At 38.5% G+C, this 17,635-nt stretch overlaps 1 pseudogene; it reads right to left on the bottom strand.

Moving 5' to 3' along the window:
• Positions 1-5,330: 5,330 nt before the first annotated feature.
• Positions 5,331-5,430, bottom strand: LOC149768221 (small nucleolar RNA R71; annotated as a pseudogene).
• Positions 5,431-17,635: the final 12,205 nt, after the last annotated feature.

Here is a 17,635-nt window from a genome sequence, read left to right as displayed (position 1 = left end):
ATAAAAAAAAACTTAAGAAATTAAGAGTACAAAAATTATTAAGCTCAAAAAAAAAAAATACTTATGTCAGATGTTCAAGTAGATGTAGTAATTTATCTGAGGAGGGACAAACTGATGCAACAAAGATGTAATCTGATCAATCTGAGCCCTCAAAGATTGTATCTCTATCTGTTGGCTCTGCTTCAACTCTTGTATCTTTGCCTTCAGATCATTAACCTCTACAGTGCTACTACTCTATCTAGTATCTTGAGTATATTTACCCACTGTAGACAACTGAGTGGGGGTAACTCCAATGCTATAACCTCTCACTCGATCATAACGTTCCGAGCCCATCAATTCGGTAAACACTTGAGCTTCGATACATCTGGTGTTGCGATTGAAGATGACTCTCCGATATGCTCTGAAATAAGGGATGTAGCTATGTCCTATATCTATCAAAAACAATCAAATTAATTTTTAAAAAATTGAAATACATGAAAAATCATTGCATAAATTATTAATGAATACATACAACTATATCTCTCGACTCCTTCCAGACAAAGTTGCCATCTCGGTGGATGTGAGTCATCTTATAGAACTCCACCTCACCAGGTTCCCTCCCATGGTCTTCCATCTATAATAAAAAGTATATTGGAAGTGGTATATATCATGATACATGCTATATGATACAAGAATTTCAAAGAGTTTCAAAGAAACTTACGAATTCAGCTCTGAGCCTCGTATAACTCTTCGAGTTTGAAGTGTGAGGAACTGTCTAAGATGCTCGTGCGGCTCGATCAATGTTAGAATATGTCTACCACGAAAAAAGTAAACATTATAATATATTAAATGTATTAAACATTATATAAGGTATTGAGAGAGTATACACAACCTATCCTTTCTCAGAAAACCAATAGTGAACAAGCTCCCTCCACTGATGATGGTATACATCAAGAGGACAAACACGAGCAACCTCCTCCTTTGTCATACCCTCGTGCTTCCAGTCAGCCTTCAACTTCGACTTGTATTCTTTCCATTTGCGGTTGAGGAACTTTAGCACCCAATCATGGCTCTCTGGAGGGAGCACAAACTTTTTCTACGCCAAAGTAAAGAATGTTATAATAATATTAAATCCAAAAATTAAAATTATAATAGTAGGCAAATTAACATGTAGGTATCAAATTAACAATATTAAATTCAATTCTTTACCAGTACAACTTTAAGAAGCTCAACTTTATAAGAAGAAAGCATATCATTCCAGTTGTGATAGTTGAACGGACACAACTAACCCCCACACGCAACCGATCCTAGAAAACTTGATAAAAGGCTTCCAGCCTTCTTGATGGGCTGCCCTAGTTCGTTGCATCCGACGACTATCTTCTCATCCTCACGAAGCTGCCACATATTCCGTGCTCGAGAGGAACCCCGTGTCGTCCTCACTCTCCCTTGTTCATCTATAAAAAATAATAAAATATCCATTAAAACATTGGAGGCAAATTAATTAAAATAATTAGATTGTAACAGAACTTAATATATGCACTTTAAATCAAATTACCCTGGATCTGCAAGTCATTCATAATCTCCTAGCCTAGATCGTGCTGAGACTCGAACTCGTGTTGCTAGGGGCTGCTAGGATCGCATGGACTAAGCAGAAGAAGATCCCACCTGAGACTGCTAGAACTCCACATCACTGAATCGTTTTTCTTGGAGCATTTTGTTACCTAGTATGCACGAAAATGAATCAATATCAGTTAAATAATAATTAAATACTAAATGAATTAGTAATAAAAAATACATCATTCAATGTATACATCGTAAATTTTTCTTACCATTACTGATGAGAGCACAAAAGTGCGATCTACACATCACTTAAATTAGTATTATTGCTAACACATAATGATAGAAGTGCTGTATTAATATTATATTTTTGTAGGGTGCAGGTGATCGGAAATCAAAGTTAAAATGCACATTGGGTTCAAAAAGATGCATCATAGTAGGTGACTAGTCAACCACATGGGGTCATTCCCAGTTGCACACTAGAAGGAGCGTTAGCCGACTAGGTGCAGCCACATCCAACGATCAAGCTCAGCCATCCAGGTTCATCACCCGTGAAGCATCCTTCACGCGTCCCAGCTCCAGCTCCCATCCCGTGTCGGTGCGATGCATTCCTCCCAAGCTTCCATTCATCCGTTGCGCTTCTTCCACGAGTCCAAAGCCACGCGTCCCAGCGTCCGCATGCAGCTCATCAACCCGCGATCCAGTCCCTGTCAGCCATCCCAGGATCTGTGTCCACCTCTTCTCAGCGATTTGCCATGAAGCTTCTTTCACGCGTCCCATGCATCCAGGCTTCCGAGTCCATTTGTTCAGCCGAGATCCCAGCTCCGTGATCGTGATCCACCCGTGAAGCTTCCATGTCTGCATCCCATGATCTTCAGCTTCTCCCAGATCCCGCAAGAATCCCAGCATTTTCGCATCTCTTCCCAGTGATTTCCCAGCAAAGATCTGATTTCATTCCAGCAATCCGTCCGTGCCTCCTTCCGATTCGTCCGCATCCCAGCTCTTCTCGGATTTCCTTCGCATCTCAGCTCTTGCAATCCAGCCGTCCCTCCGCGAGCCAAGATTCTTTTCTTCCGCCCAGCTCTCCCGAGATGACACGCTCCCGGATCTTTCTCCCCACCAGCGTATCATCCGAGTCCGCGATTCCAGCGGGAAAGAGATCGCGATCCATTCACGATCGGATCCTTCAGGCCACTGCAACCTCCCGAGATTCATCCATTCATCTCCACCGCGTGCGAAGAGGGGATCGAAGGCCAGCTTGACACCTCTCTCGGTTGGGGGGGAGTTGTTATATATATCCCTCTCTCGGCTGGGAAGAGGCATCCTTCATTCAAGAAAAAAAAACAGAGGAGGGTTCATTCAAAAGAAAGGAAAACAGAGCCTCAGCCCCGATTCGAAAAAGAAGAAAAAAAAAAAAGAGAGGAAACAGGGGAGGCCCTGTTTCCAAAAGAAAAAGAAAAAAAAAATGATGAGAGGGAGGATAATGTTTTTAATGGAAGGCTAAAGTCCTAGGTGATGGGTGAAGGAAGATCCTTTGATGTACCGAGTTCATGATGTAAATTCTAATCCTTTGCTTTATACGATTTTTCTTTTGATTATGTTATGATTCTTATATGTTGAAAATTCTTTTATGATTTATGCTTATCGATACATGTCTTCCTCGATTATTTGATTCATCGTTGACGTTATAAGGCACGTTGAATACTTAGAAAGAGAATTCGTGTTATCAAGAACATACTCCATAATTAAATTTTATCTGCTTATAATTCTTAAAGAAAACAAAAGAATCATAAAATTTATCGCATGAATTTGATATTATCAAAGGAGATTCTGGATCCCTACACCATCTTAATTTATCCAAACTTCGATTCTCTATTTACTGATTTATTTTCTATTTGCAAAACATCATCTTAATCTACAAATTTATAGAATTAATTAATCTGAAATTATACTAAATAATCTTACATATATTTCGTTCCCTGAGGATTCGACCTCGGACTCCCGAGAATTTACTACTTGTGCGATTCTCCTGCACTTGGGAGAACAATTTTATTTTTGCATCAAGTTTTTGGCGCCGTTGCCGGGGAACGGCTGATTTATTAGTATAATTTTAGAGTTAATTTTTAGTTGATTTGTTAGTATTTTTCTTTTAAAAAAAAATCTTTATTGCTGTTTTTTTTTTCCCTGCACAGTCTGCATCAAACTCTGATATCAAAGAAATTAACCGTCTGATTGAACTCAAATTTGGTCGTCAGGTGCCGAACCTATGTTTCTTTCATCTGAACGGTCTGATTGACATTCTAAAACTTTTAAGACTATTAGATTAATACGAAAACTTACTGCTTTCTGTTTTTAATTTTCTGCATTTAATTATTTTAGAATCAGAATTTTATTGTTATCATATCTCATTAACTCTTGTTGCTAATTAAAAATTAAAAAAAAAACTTTAAGAAAGGATCGAGGGTGATTATTCAAAAATTAAATTAGAAAAAAAAAAGAGAAAACCTAAAATTTCAAATTCAAATTTCAGAATTCAAATTTCAAACTTCAACTCATAAAATTTTTTTTAAAAAAATAAATAATTTGCTTGATCACTTATTCAATGAAATTTAATGTCATGTCATAAAATATTATAAAAAAAAATTTCTCTTGATTGTTGCATATAGTATAAGGCATCAGCATAAAATATTCTAAGGGCTGAACCCATTTAAAAAGATAAGGTCGGGATTTCATCACTCGTCCTTAGCCCAAAAATCACCCCATTGCATAAATATCCTAAGCTTAATTAAAATCAACTAGACGTTGGCCCCTAAGGACATTCGAGCTCAATAGGACGAAGACCACCGAAAGTTGCACCAATTTCGCTCTGTGGCTTAGTTGATGTCTAGGCAAGCTTTGTCCCTATAAGGGAGACAGTTCATCTATTCGAGGCAAGTGGGTTTTAAGTGGGACCTTTGCGAACGCATCGTGACCCCTCCACTTACCTGGGAGCTTACCTGGTCAACTCGGTTCATTAGACCGGATTGGAGGCTTAGGTGCCCTCTTCAAACCAGTTAGGAGCTGTCTAGAAATTTAGGAAAAACATTAGAAATTGAGGTGTAATGTTTAGTTGCATGTTTGATTGTGAATAGATTTTTGTTTTAGGGTGTAGTTTTAGGGTATCTTTAGTTGGTACTTACATTTATATTTATTTTTTTTTAAAAAAAAATATAAAAAAATAATAATAAAAAAAATTTTAATTTAAAAAAAATTAATTAAATTTTGTATGCTAGGTTGGAATAGGGACGACACCGGTCGATTAAGTCGTACAACTTTAGATCATCCCTTAGGACACATCCTTGAAATTCCTTCGCAGTATCTCACACCTTGTGAGATGGCAAATTTTCCTGATGATATAGAAAGTCACCATGGTGATGAAGGTAGACCCCCAGTTATGACACTTCGACAATACTTACATCCCACTAGGACTAGTCAACCTTCATGCATGATTATTCCTGAAAATGTAGGACACTTTGAAATCAAACCAGGAGTAATTCAATTGCTGCCAAAGTATCATGGAATGGAATCCGAGAACCCTTATCTTCACCTTAAGGATTTTGAGGAAATTAGTATCACATTTAGAGTGCCAAATGTATCAGAAGATGTCCTTAAATTAACCTTGTTCTCTTTTTCCTTAAAGGATAAAGCCAAAACATGGCTGAACTCCTTAAGACCTAGATCGCTAGGAACATGGCATGATATGCAAAGAGAATTTTTGAAAAAATTCTTTCCCGCACAAAGGACTAACTTTTTGAAACGGCACATTAGTAACTTCCAACAAAAAGACCATGAAACATTTTATGAATGCTGGGAGAGATTTAAAGATTTGCTTCTCTCTTGTCCTCATCATGGGTTTGAAACATGGAGAACCATTAGTTTCTTTTACGAAGGGTTGTCTCCACAGTTAAAACAATTTATAGAGACTATGTGCAATGGTCTATTTTTGGAAAAGCAACCCGATGAGGCATGGGACTATTTAGACTCTCTCGCAGAGACTGCACAATTATGGGATACAGGGGATAGAGTGAATAAACCTTTGTCTAAGCCTACTAGCATTCCACACGGGGGCCTTTACAACCTTAGTACTCAGGATGATATTCAGGCTAAAATGGCAGCCCTTACTAGGAAGGTAGAGGAAATTGAACTTAGAAGGATTGAACCCGTCAAGACCGTAGAACATAACAGCGAGTGTTGTAGGATTTGCGAGATGCCTGGCCATCTCATCACTGATTGCCCCACAATACCCGCATTCAAGGAAGTCTTGCACGATCAGGCCAATGTTATGAATACCTATCAAAAATCTTTCAATAATCCTTTTTCGGGTACTTACAACCCTGGATGGAAGAACCATCCAAATTTCAGGTGGAGGAATGACCAACCTCAACAAGTATATAACCCAACTCCTCCACCTCCGCAGCCTCATTATGCACACGCACCCCCTCAAAAATCCAGTCTCGAAGAAACTTTGCAATCTTTCATGCAAGGTCAAGCTAAAATCAATGATGAATTAAGAAATCAACTGTCAACGCTGACCACTGTTTTAAGTGCTCAAGAGAAAGGTAAGCTACCAGCTCAACCACAACCTAATCCTCAAGTCTATGGCGGTAGTAATGCATCATCTTCAACTTCGCATAAAGAGCAAGCAAAGAGTATAATAACTTTGCGAAGTGGAAAGATTATTGACCGACCAGTTCCAGAACAAACACAAGTCATACCTGATTCTGACCCTCCCAAGACAAAAGAAAAGGATAATGAAGAAACCGAAGCACCAACATCTACTGAAAAAATTGAATGTCCTTTTCCTGCACCATTTCCAGAAAGATTAAAGCCCTTACAAAAGCTTGAACCAAACTCTGAAATTCTTGAGCTTTTTAAGCAAGTAAATATCAATGTACCTCTTCTTGATGCAATCAAACAAGTGCCTTCCTATGCAAAATTTTTAAAAGATTTGTGCACTGTCAAGCATCGTTTAAATGTCAAGAAGAAGGCATTTCTGGCTGAAAATGTGAGTGCAATTTTACAGCATAACATTCTTCCTAAATATAAGGATCCAGGTTGCCCAACTATCTCGTGCATCATTGGCAATTTTAGGATTGAGCGAGCATTGCTAGACTTAGGAGCGAGTGTGAACTTGTTGCCATATACGGTATATGAGCAACTCGGTTTGGATGAATTGAAGCCAACAACTGTGACCTTACAATTAGCTGACAGGTCAGTGAAAGTCCCTAGAGGGATTATTGAAGATGTGTTGGTCCAGGTAGACAAGTTCTATTTTCCTGTTGATTTTATCGTACTGGACACACATCCGGCTTCCAATTCACCATCTCAGATTCCGGTCATCTTAGGACGTCCATTCCTTGCAACTTCTAATGCATTGATCAATTGTAGGAATGGTGTCATGAAGCTTTCTTTTGGCAATATGACCTTGGAACTGAACGTCTTTAGTATAGGTAAACAACCCAGTGATCATGAAGAAAGTAAAGAAGTTGAATGGGTTGAAACCATTGCGGAATAATATTTGTTAAAAGAAACATTTACTGAATCGGCCGACAATGGTTTGATAGATTGGTGTTCTGAAGGTACTGCTGATGATATGGTCCCACCTATTTTAGATAACTCGGATGTCATGATGGTCAATGGGTGGAGACCGAGAATAGAGGAATTTGAACAGTTGCCACCTCGAGAAACAAAGATAGTACCCTCCCATGAACAAACACCTAAGCTCGAGTTGAAACCTTTACCGAAGGAACTCAAGTATGCCTTTCTTGGATCCGAGGACACATTTCCTATAATCATCTCATCTGATCTGGATCATGCCCAAGAAAGAAAATTACTTGGTGTTCTAAAGAATCATAAAGGAGCTTTAGGGTGGTCTATTGCCGACTTGAAGGGGATTAGCCCTTTAATTTGCACGCACCGGATATATTTGGAGGACAATGCCAAAACCACAAGGCAAATGCAACGCAGGTTGAATCCTACGATGAGAGATGTGGTTAAAGCAGAAGTCCTCAAGTTGCTTGATGTGGGTATTATTTACCCAATTTCCGATAGCAAGTGGGTGAGTCCTACTCAAGTCGTGCCCAAGAAAGCAGGTCTGACGGTAGTCAAAAATGATCAGGGTGAACTAGTTCCAACTCGTGTTCCGACGAGTTGGCGCATGTGTGTTGACTACCGAAAATTGAATTTGGTCACTAGGAAAGATCATTTTCCCCTACCCTTCCTAGACCAAGTTTTGGAAAGAGTTGCAGGACACAAATTCTATTGTTTTCTCGATGGCTATTCCGGATACTACCAAATCGAAATTTCACCTGAGGATCAAGAGAAGACTACCTTCACTTGTCCTTTTGGCACATTCGCTTCCCGTCGGATGCCATTCGGGTTGTGTAATGCACCTGCAACATTCCAAAGGTGTATGCTCAGCATTTTTGAAGAAATGAACGAGAAATTTTTAGAAGTGTTTATGGATGATTTCTCTGTTTTTGGCGATTCATTTGATGATTGCCTGTCACATTTACAAGCAGTCTTAGCTCGATGCATGGAAAAGAATCTGATACTAAATTGGGAGAAATGCCACTTCATGGTGCCAAGGGGAATTGTCCTAGGACATATTGTTTCATCGAAGGGCATGGAAGTTGATAGAGCTAAGATTGACCTAATCGCCAAGCTACCTGCACCCAAGACGGTTAGAGATGTTAGATCATTTTTGGGTCATGCCGGATTTTATAGGAGGTTCATCAAGAACTTTAGTGTCATAGCTCGACCATTATGTAACCTCCTATCCCTTGATACACCGTTCAATTGGACCGAAACCTGCCAAGAGGCATTCGAAAAGTTGAAGTCTATGCTTAGCACTGCACCCATCGTGCGACCACCTGATTGGTCATTACCTTTTGAGATCATGTGCGATGCTAGTGACTATGCGATAGGAGCTGTCCTAGGACAACGCAAGGATAATAAGCCATATGTCATCTACTATGCAAGCAAAACCTTAAATGATGCTCAAATGAACTACACCACCACCGAGAAGGAATTGCTTGCAGTAGTATTTGCATTAGACAAATTTCGCTCTTATATCCTTGGTGCTCCTATTGTTATCTTTACAGATCATGCAGCGCTAAAATATTTATTGGATAAGAAAGATGCCAAACCACGCTTAATACGATGGATACTTCTACTCCAAGAATTTGACATCACTATCAAAGATAAAAAGGGAGTAGAAAATGTAGTTGCTGACCATTTATCACGGCTAGTTTTTAATGATTCGGTGCCACAGTTGCCCATCAAGGACTCGTTCCCTGAAGAGCAATTGTTTGCACTTTCTACTATGCCATGGTTTGCTGATATTGTAAACTTTCTTGTCACAAACCGGATGCCGGAGCATTGGGGATCGAATGATAAGAATAATTTCTTACGTGAAGTAAGAAGTTATTATTATGATGCCCCCTATTTGTTCAAGTATTGCAATGATCAAATCTTTAGAAGATGCATTCCGGATCATGAGATACAAAGTGTACTCTCTTTCTGTCATGCCAATGCTTGCGGAGGACACTTTGCATCTAAGAAAACGGCAGCTAAAGTGTTGCAATGTGGTTTTTATTGGCCTACACTATTTAAAGATGCCCACGAGTTCTGTAGGACATGTGACCCATGTCAACGTGTTGGAAGTCTAACTCGTAGGCAAATGATGCCTCTTCAGCCCATTACTGCTATTGAAATTTTTGACATGTGGGGCATCGATTTCATGGGCCCATTCCCACCGTCTTTTGGATACGAGTACATTTTAGTTGGTGTTGAGTATGTGTCCAAATGGGTAGAAGCTGTGCTTGTCGAACAAATGACCACAAACCTGTTTTGAAATTTCTAAAAAAAAATATTTTTTCACGATTTGGGATGCCCAAGGTTATAATTAGTGATGGGGGAAAACATTTCTGTAATAAGCCTTTTGAGATCCTATTACGAAAGTACGGTATCACACATAGAATTGCAACTCCTTATCACCCGCAGACTAGTGGCCAAGTAGAGCTAGCCAATCGGGAGATTAAACAAATTTTAGAGAAAACGGTGAATCCATCACGCAAAGACTGGTCTTTAAAACTTTCTGATGCATTGTGGGCTTACCGTACTGCTTATAAAACTATTCTTGGTATGTCCCCGTATCGGCTAGTCTATGGAAAAGCATGTCATCTACCTGTTGAATTAGAGCATAAATCATATTGGGCCGTTAGAAAATTGAACTTTGAATTGTCAAATGCTGGTTTAATTCAAAAATTACAATTAAGTGAGTTGAATGAAATTCGTCGGGATGCGTATGACAATGCTAGACTTTGTAAAGAACGAATGAAAATTAGGCATGATAAATCAATTCTAAGAAAATCTTTTGAACCTGCACAAAAAGTTCTTTTGTATGACTCTCGCTTACATCTGTTTTCTGGAAAGTTACGATCAAGATGGACAGGTCCTTTCATTGTAAAAACTGTTTTTCCACACGGGGCAATTGAAATTGAGAATCCACAGGATGGTCAAATTTTTAAGGTAAATGGACACAGATTAAAACCTTTTCTTGAGAATTTTGCAGATGAAGAGGACTCCTTTCCCTTGGAGGAGCCTTCTTATGACTGAGCATGACGGCCAAGGTATGTGTATATTAGTTAGAATTATTTTTTTTTTCTTATTTTGTAGGTCTTCTTTTCTGGAAATCAACAGCTCAAGGTATTCTTCTTCTCTCTAATATTCTTTTCTCTATTGTTTCTCACATATAGCTTTCTTGCATCTTTTACATTGAGGACAATGCAATATTTAAGTTAGGGGGAGGGAAATATTTTGCAAAAAAAAAAAAAGTTTTTACATTTGATTTATTCCATTACTTTCTTTTCTGAGCAAATGCACATGTATTTTCATATTGAGTTTGTGCAACTATTAATGCAAGGAATACATGCATACTATGACTGATCAGTGACCTATTATTAGATCCCCACACGTGTACTTAATGATAATAGGAAAGCCTCAGGAGTTCACATTTGTTAACTGTATTTTTGTTAGCCTTATCCGTAAAAGAAGTATGAGTATCCTTGTTTGTACCATAAGGCTCAGGATTTGGTTTTCACATAAAGATAGAGGTTGAATATCCCAGTTAGATTACTTAGGTGCCTTATGATCGGACCTTGGTTGACCTATAGTCACGATGCAGTCACATATATAATAAAAAAATATATATATGGTTCAGTCTATCTTCTCTTTTCTTGCAAAAAAAAAAAAAATCCTCATGATGACAAGTCTGTCCTCGTGGCGTAGTCTGATTCGAGTAATTAAGCCCGAGGGGTGTTTCACCTAATGTCTTGAGCCAACTGGATCGGGGGTCATTGGCTGAAAGCTCGCTACACGGATCTTACTAGAGCCTAATGGGGTTGGACTATTGTAATCGTCATATGTGTTTTAAAAATAAAAATAACAATAAGCATGAATAAGGTTGGTTGGACTGAACCTAGTGACATGTGGTAATGGCTGGTTTGACTCCATTGTATTGGACCTCTGTGTATCCGGGTTGTTTAGTTGGGATTGATAGCTCTTTCTTTATATGCGAACCATTCTTGACAAATTTAGACAACAAGTGATATTCTGAAAATTTGATGGATCAGGTTCTAATAAAGTGTAGAAAACATTTGTGGACTTGAGTAGTGCACCTAAAACTCAGGCGGTGCTCTGTTGTGGTGGAGGTATTAGTACTCTGAGAAAGTCATATGATTTGATGCACACTACACTTTTATATTCCTTGCTTTGACAGTTGCCATACTTGAAAATATTTGTCAATTAATTACATGTGTTAGCTTAGGGTTTATTTTTATTAGAATCTCATGTCATATAATTCATGATGTTTGTGGGTAACATTCCTGAAAACCCTCACGAGACAACACTCGTCCACTAGGGTAACCTAGGGGTTTAACGGCTTGTTGCACGTGCTAAGTGCAATCGTGATTCCTACGAAAGTAAGTACTTATCTTAATTTTATGCAATTAGTTCTAATAAAACATCAAAGGACCAACCAACACTTTTTGTACTCTCATTTTATCAATTGCTTGTTAATTGCTAGAGACTAGCAATAAGCTAGTTGGGGGGTGTGATGAGAGCACAAAAGTGCGATCTACACATCACTTAAATTAGTATTATTGCTAACACATAATGATAGAAGTGCTGTATTAATATTATATTTTTGTAGGGTGCAGGTGATCGGAAATCAAAGTTAAAATGCACATTGGGTTCAAAAAGATGCATCATAGTAGGTGACTAGTCAACCACATGGGGTCAGTCCCAGTTGCACACTAGAAGGAGCGTTAGCCGACTAGGTGCAGCCACATCCAACGATCAAGCTCAGCCATCCAGGTTCATCACCCGTGAAGCATCCTTCACGCGTCCCAGCTCCAGCTCCCATCCCGTGTCGGTGCGATGCATTCCTCCCAAGCTTCCATTCATCCGTTGCGCTTCTTCCACGAGTCCAAAGCCACGCGTCCCAGCGTCCGCATGCAGCTCATCAACCCGCGATCCAGTCCCTGTCAGCCATCCCAGGATCTGTGTCCACCTCTTCTCAGCGATTTGCCATGAAGCTTCTTTCACGCGTCCCATGCATCCAGGCTTCCGAGTCCATTTGTTCAGCCGAGATCCCAGCTCCGTGATCGTGATCCACCCGTGAAGCTTCCATGTCTGCATCCCATGATCTTCAGCTTCTCCCAGATCCCGCAAGAATCCCAGCATTTTCGCATCTCTTCCCAGTGATTTCCCAGCAAAGATCTGATTTCATTCCAGCGATCCGTCCGTGCCTCCTTCCGATTCGTCCGCATCCCAGCTCTTCTCGGATTTCCTTCGCATCTCAGCTCTTGCAATCCAGCCATCCCTCCGCGAGCCAAGATTCTTTTCTTCCGCCCAGCTCTCCCGAGATGACACGCTCCCGGATCTTTCTCCCCACCAGCGTATCATCCGAGTCCGCGATTCCAGCGGGAAAGAGATCGCGATCCATTCACGATCGGATCCTTCAGGCCACTGCAACCTCCCGAGATTCATCCATTCATCTCCACCGCGTGCGAAGAGGGGATCGAAGGCCAGCTTGACACCTCTCTCGGTTGGGGGGGAGTTGTTATATATATCCCTCTCTCGGCTGGGAAGAGGCATCCTTCATTCAAGAAAAAAAAACAGAGGAGGGTTCATTCAAAAGAAAGGAAAACAGAGCCTCAGCCCCGATTCGAAAAAGAAGAAGAAAAAAAAAAAGAGAGGAAACAGGGGAGGCCCTGTTTCCAAAAGGAAAAGAAAAAAAAAATGATGAGAGGGAGGATAATGTTTTTAATGGAAGGCTAAAGTCCTAGGTGATGGGTGAAGGAAGATCCTTTGATGTACCGAGTTCATGATGTAAATTCTAATCCTTTGCTTTATACGATTTTTCTTTTGATTATGTTATGATTCTTATATGTTGAAAATTCTTTTATGATTTATGCTTATCGATACATGTCTTCCTCGATTATTTGATTCATCGTTGACGTTATAAGGCACGTTGAATACTTAGAAAGAGAATTCGTGTTATCAAAAACATACTCCATAATTAAATTTTATCTGCTTATAATTCTTAAAGAAAACAAAAGAATCATAAAATTTATCGCATGAATTTGATATTATCAAAGGAGATTCTGGATCCCTACACCATCTTAATTTATCCAAACTTCGATTCTCTATTTACTGATTTATTTTCTATTTGCAAAACATCATCTTAATCTACAAATTTATAGAATTAATTAATCTGAAATTATACTAAATAATCTTACATATATTTCGTTCCCTGAGGATTCGACCTCGGACTTCCGAGAATTTACTACTTGTGCGATTCGACCTCGGACTTCCGAGAATTTACTATACTCTCTCATTGTCCATCAGTCGGCACAATATTAAAAGGCATACACTAAGTATAAGTCTTATATCCTCCTCTTAACCCTTTTTCTATATCATACAAGTTCCTAAGTTTAGTCTTAATGACAACAGACCAATCTTTTTCTTTTGAGTTTTGTATAAAAAATACTTGTCGAGCTTGAGATAAAAAAATGAATGGGTTATCTTTCAATAGCACACCGGTATGTATCAACCTTAAAAAATTTACAACTGTGAAATCATTTATCTCTTGTCTCAAATCTCTAGATAAGTTTATATCCACCCAATCACATCGAAATAGTACTATCTTAAAGTTTCTATAATAATCCAGCTCATAAATATCCTTCAGGGCACCGTAATAAGTTTTTCCATCTGCCTCAACCATAATCCCACTGTTTTGAGTTTTTCTAAATTTCTCACGTTCTTTAGTATGAAATTTAAAACCATTTATAATGAACCCATCATATCTATTGACAATATTGTTCGGACCTCGAGCAATGACTATTAATTCATCGGAACAATTTTTCTCCATCATTGTGGGTACCTAAAAAATTATAGAAGCAATGATTAATTATTCAATGACAATGTCCAAAAAAAATGAAAAAAATACCTAATGTATTAAATGTCTAACCTGTTTGAATAGCCATTCAGGAAATAACTCAACCAACCATCTTTACTCAATCCTTGGGGTAGGACGAATGTTATTGTTGATGCTTCGCTAAGTTACTAAAAATTCTCTGCACGATCAGAAACTCTTTAGCTAAGCATATTATATCTGATATGACAGATAAGAAGATTACAATCATACTAACCAGCGATACTCGGATATTATATCACTATGAAGTAACACATAGCGATGTGCCTGTGCTAATGATTTTTGGTCAAGAACAACACTTTTGACTGTCCCCAAAACTCTTTCCGTAGATGAGAACTTATAAATTTTTGCATTTCCTACAATATCACAATTTCTTTGAGGTCGATTGAGAGCAGTTTCAACACCTTCAAGATATCTCGAGAAAAATGTCAAACACTCTTCAGCAATATATCCTTCAGCAATCGAGCCCTCGGAATAGGCTCGATTGCGCACATAATCCTTTAAGCGCACAAGAAACCTTCAACAAGAAATTTTTAAGATCAATATCAACACCGATATGATTTATAAATATGGACATTAGAGTTTAGCAAAATCACCTCTCAATAAGATACATCCATCGGTAGTGAACCAGTCCACCAAGTTTAGCTTCTGCCGCTAAGTGAATGAGTAAATGAACCATAATAGTAAAAGATCCAAGAGGAAAGATCTTTTCCATATGGCATAACGTAAGGGCAACATTAGACTCCAATTAATCAAGCACCCTAGGATCAAGAACTTTTGAACATAATGCCTTAAAAAATGATGAACATCCTCCCTTCCCCTCTTCTTTGAACATTTGGAGACCTTACCGGGTATGTAACTGGTGCCATGCATTTGTCTAAGAACTTCAGTACCAGTTGGTGGAATAGGGGCAGAATGCAACTCTGTGGTACCATCAATCTAGGTACGAGAGAAAAAAATCTCAATACTTTAGCCGGTTTTTTCTTAGTCTGTGCAGCATCCACTTCATTCAACAAATCATGCTCGTCTTTAGTATTCTCCCATCGTGAAGATCCACATATTCGGCACGACTCTTCGTTAATATTTCCACCACGAAATAAAATACAGTCATTCGGACAACTGTGTATCTCTTTGTATCCAAGATCTATTTTTTTACTAGTTTTTTGGCTTCATAAGAAGATGATGGCAAAGTAATGCCTTCCGAAAATGCATTATTTAATAATTGGAGAAACATGATAAAAGACTTGCTAGACCACCCATTCAAATACTTCAAATGGAATAAATGCACAAGAAAAAAAAATCTTTGTAAAATTCTTACAACTCGGATATAGTTCTTCATCACGAGCTTTCAGCAAGTTATGATACTGAGCTGTATCATCATCAGAGTGTATAGATTCCTCAACATGCATAAAATCAGTAACTGTACGCTTATCACCTATTCTAGTTGCTTCTTGTCCTCCACTAAAATCTGTTAAATTTCTAATAATATGTCCAAGAGCATCTCTGAGTAAGCCCCTTATATCATCTTCTCCTACAGGATTTCTTTCCGTGTTACTGGATCCAAAATTAGAGGTGTCTTCTATATACGAGGGTTGATTACATGGAGATGACAATATGAACTCTCCATGAAATACCCATTCAGTATAACCTCTCGTAAAACCATTCCACACCAAATGTTCTTCAACAATTTTTGGAAAGAGAGAAGAAGCATTTACACATTTTCGACATGGACATAAAATCTTTCCATTCATATTAGATTTCTCAAAAGCAAATTTAATGAAATTCTGAACTCCATTCAAATATTCGTCACTCGATCTCGACTTATTCATCCAACTTTTGTCCATTTTATTAAAATACTGCTTGAATTGCAAATTATCTAAAAACAATATGGTGGCAATGTCACAATCCGTAGTTGAACCCAGGAACCTAAAATAAAATATATAAAGAACAAAAGTAGGAGAGATTGAGTAGGATCACTGTCCATTATCACCCAAATAGATATGACTAAAAGTTACATGATCAAGCATTTAACAAATATAAGAATGGCACAGTGGCCATCTAGCACCTGTCATAGATTCCTCCAAAAGGGTGACAAAATGTTCCAATTTGTCCTACTACTCCAGCATAGCATGCCAACTTCTGTGCTGTCTGGTATGGTCTCTCGCTTGAAAGAATATATCTGGCACAACAGTATGGTGTTTTTCTATAAAATAGATCCCTTTTTTTTGTGAAATGGGCCAGAAGTTTTTCATACATTCCATGCTTGGATGCTGGGAATTAACATGCAGTTAGTAGATATCTGATTATTTTAATTTTTACATGGATCACAAATCTATGAAACCTATCCTTTATTTCAAGACCTTTCATCACATGTCCTCCCAGACAGGTGTTAAGAGAAGGCCATAAACTTGCAAAGCTCACTTTGATTAAAGCCTTGATATATGGTGGTTAGATAGTTTTTTTTTCTTTCCCTTCCATTCCCTTAACACGTCATATTGTAATTTGTCGTGTTGACAATGCAAGGTAATAAATCCATCAGTAGTTACTTTTTTATTAAAAATTGGTTGCAGGCGTTCACATTTTTGCAGTATTTTCCATATCTGGATGGATTTTGTTGTATTTGGGCTTACTCTTCTAAAGACCACACTCATCATTATGTTGGTACGAATTAATGACATTTGATTCTTTAATTTCTTCCCTTAGCTATTTACGAACTCTCTATCGCATATAAGAAAATAAAATGCAATCGCATTATATATGCCACTCCCATTTTTTACTGTATTCTTGCAATTATTTTTCAGTGTCTTAATAATTGCATTTAAATGTTCTAAGGTTCATTTTAACCTGCTCATCTTAACAATCTTTCATTATGTGACTGCCAGGCATCATATGGAAGCACAAATAGATTCATGCACCTGGAGTTAAGATTATACAGATCAGATCTGAAGAACTCAAAATATGTGGAGGTCTGGTTTGATAGTAGAGACATCACCTAGAGTATGAGATTTATGGCCATAGATTGAGATCTCTAGCACCTGCCATGGTCTCAAAGCCATATTCGGGTACGAAAATAGGTTTGATGACAGTATAGGGTGCAACAAATTCCGGAAGTGGAATGATTCCAACCGGTATTGATTTTGTACATGGAAGTGCATCCTGGATGCCCTTCAAACTGATTGCATATGAGTGGGAACAAACAACATTTGATTGCATAATCAGATAAAAATTAATGATAAAAATGAATTTAATGATCCGATTATAAATTCATGAAACAAGAGAAACTAGAACAAAATCCCTAAACAATCCGATTATAAAAACAAAAGAAAATCCAAAATATCCAGAATTTAAAGATTGAAGCAAGAGAAAAAGATCCCAAACCTGGCCTTGTCCTTGTCCTTGCCGGCTCCAAACTTCAAACGCCGTGTGAGTGCTCTGTGGCGGAGGAGGAGGAAGTTGTCTATGGAGAGGAGGCCAACGGAGAGGGGGAGGAGGGGAAGGAGATGCAGTGGAGGAATGCAATTTGGGGTCGCTCGGTGGAGGAGAATGGTTGAGATCGGTGAA

Source organism: Phoenix dactylifera, chromosome 2 (assembly GCF_051530095.1).
Source record: "Phoenix dactylifera cultivar Ajwa chromosome 2, Ajwa_hap1_PhDact_Kaust_v1.1, whole genome shotgun sequence".
Taxonomy (NCBI): domain Eukaryota; kingdom Viridiplantae; phylum Streptophyta; class Magnoliopsida; order Arecales; family Arecaceae; genus Phoenix; species Phoenix dactylifera.
Note: the sequence above shows the minus strand (reverse complement) of the source record. Positions and strands in the feature narration are given on the sequence as shown.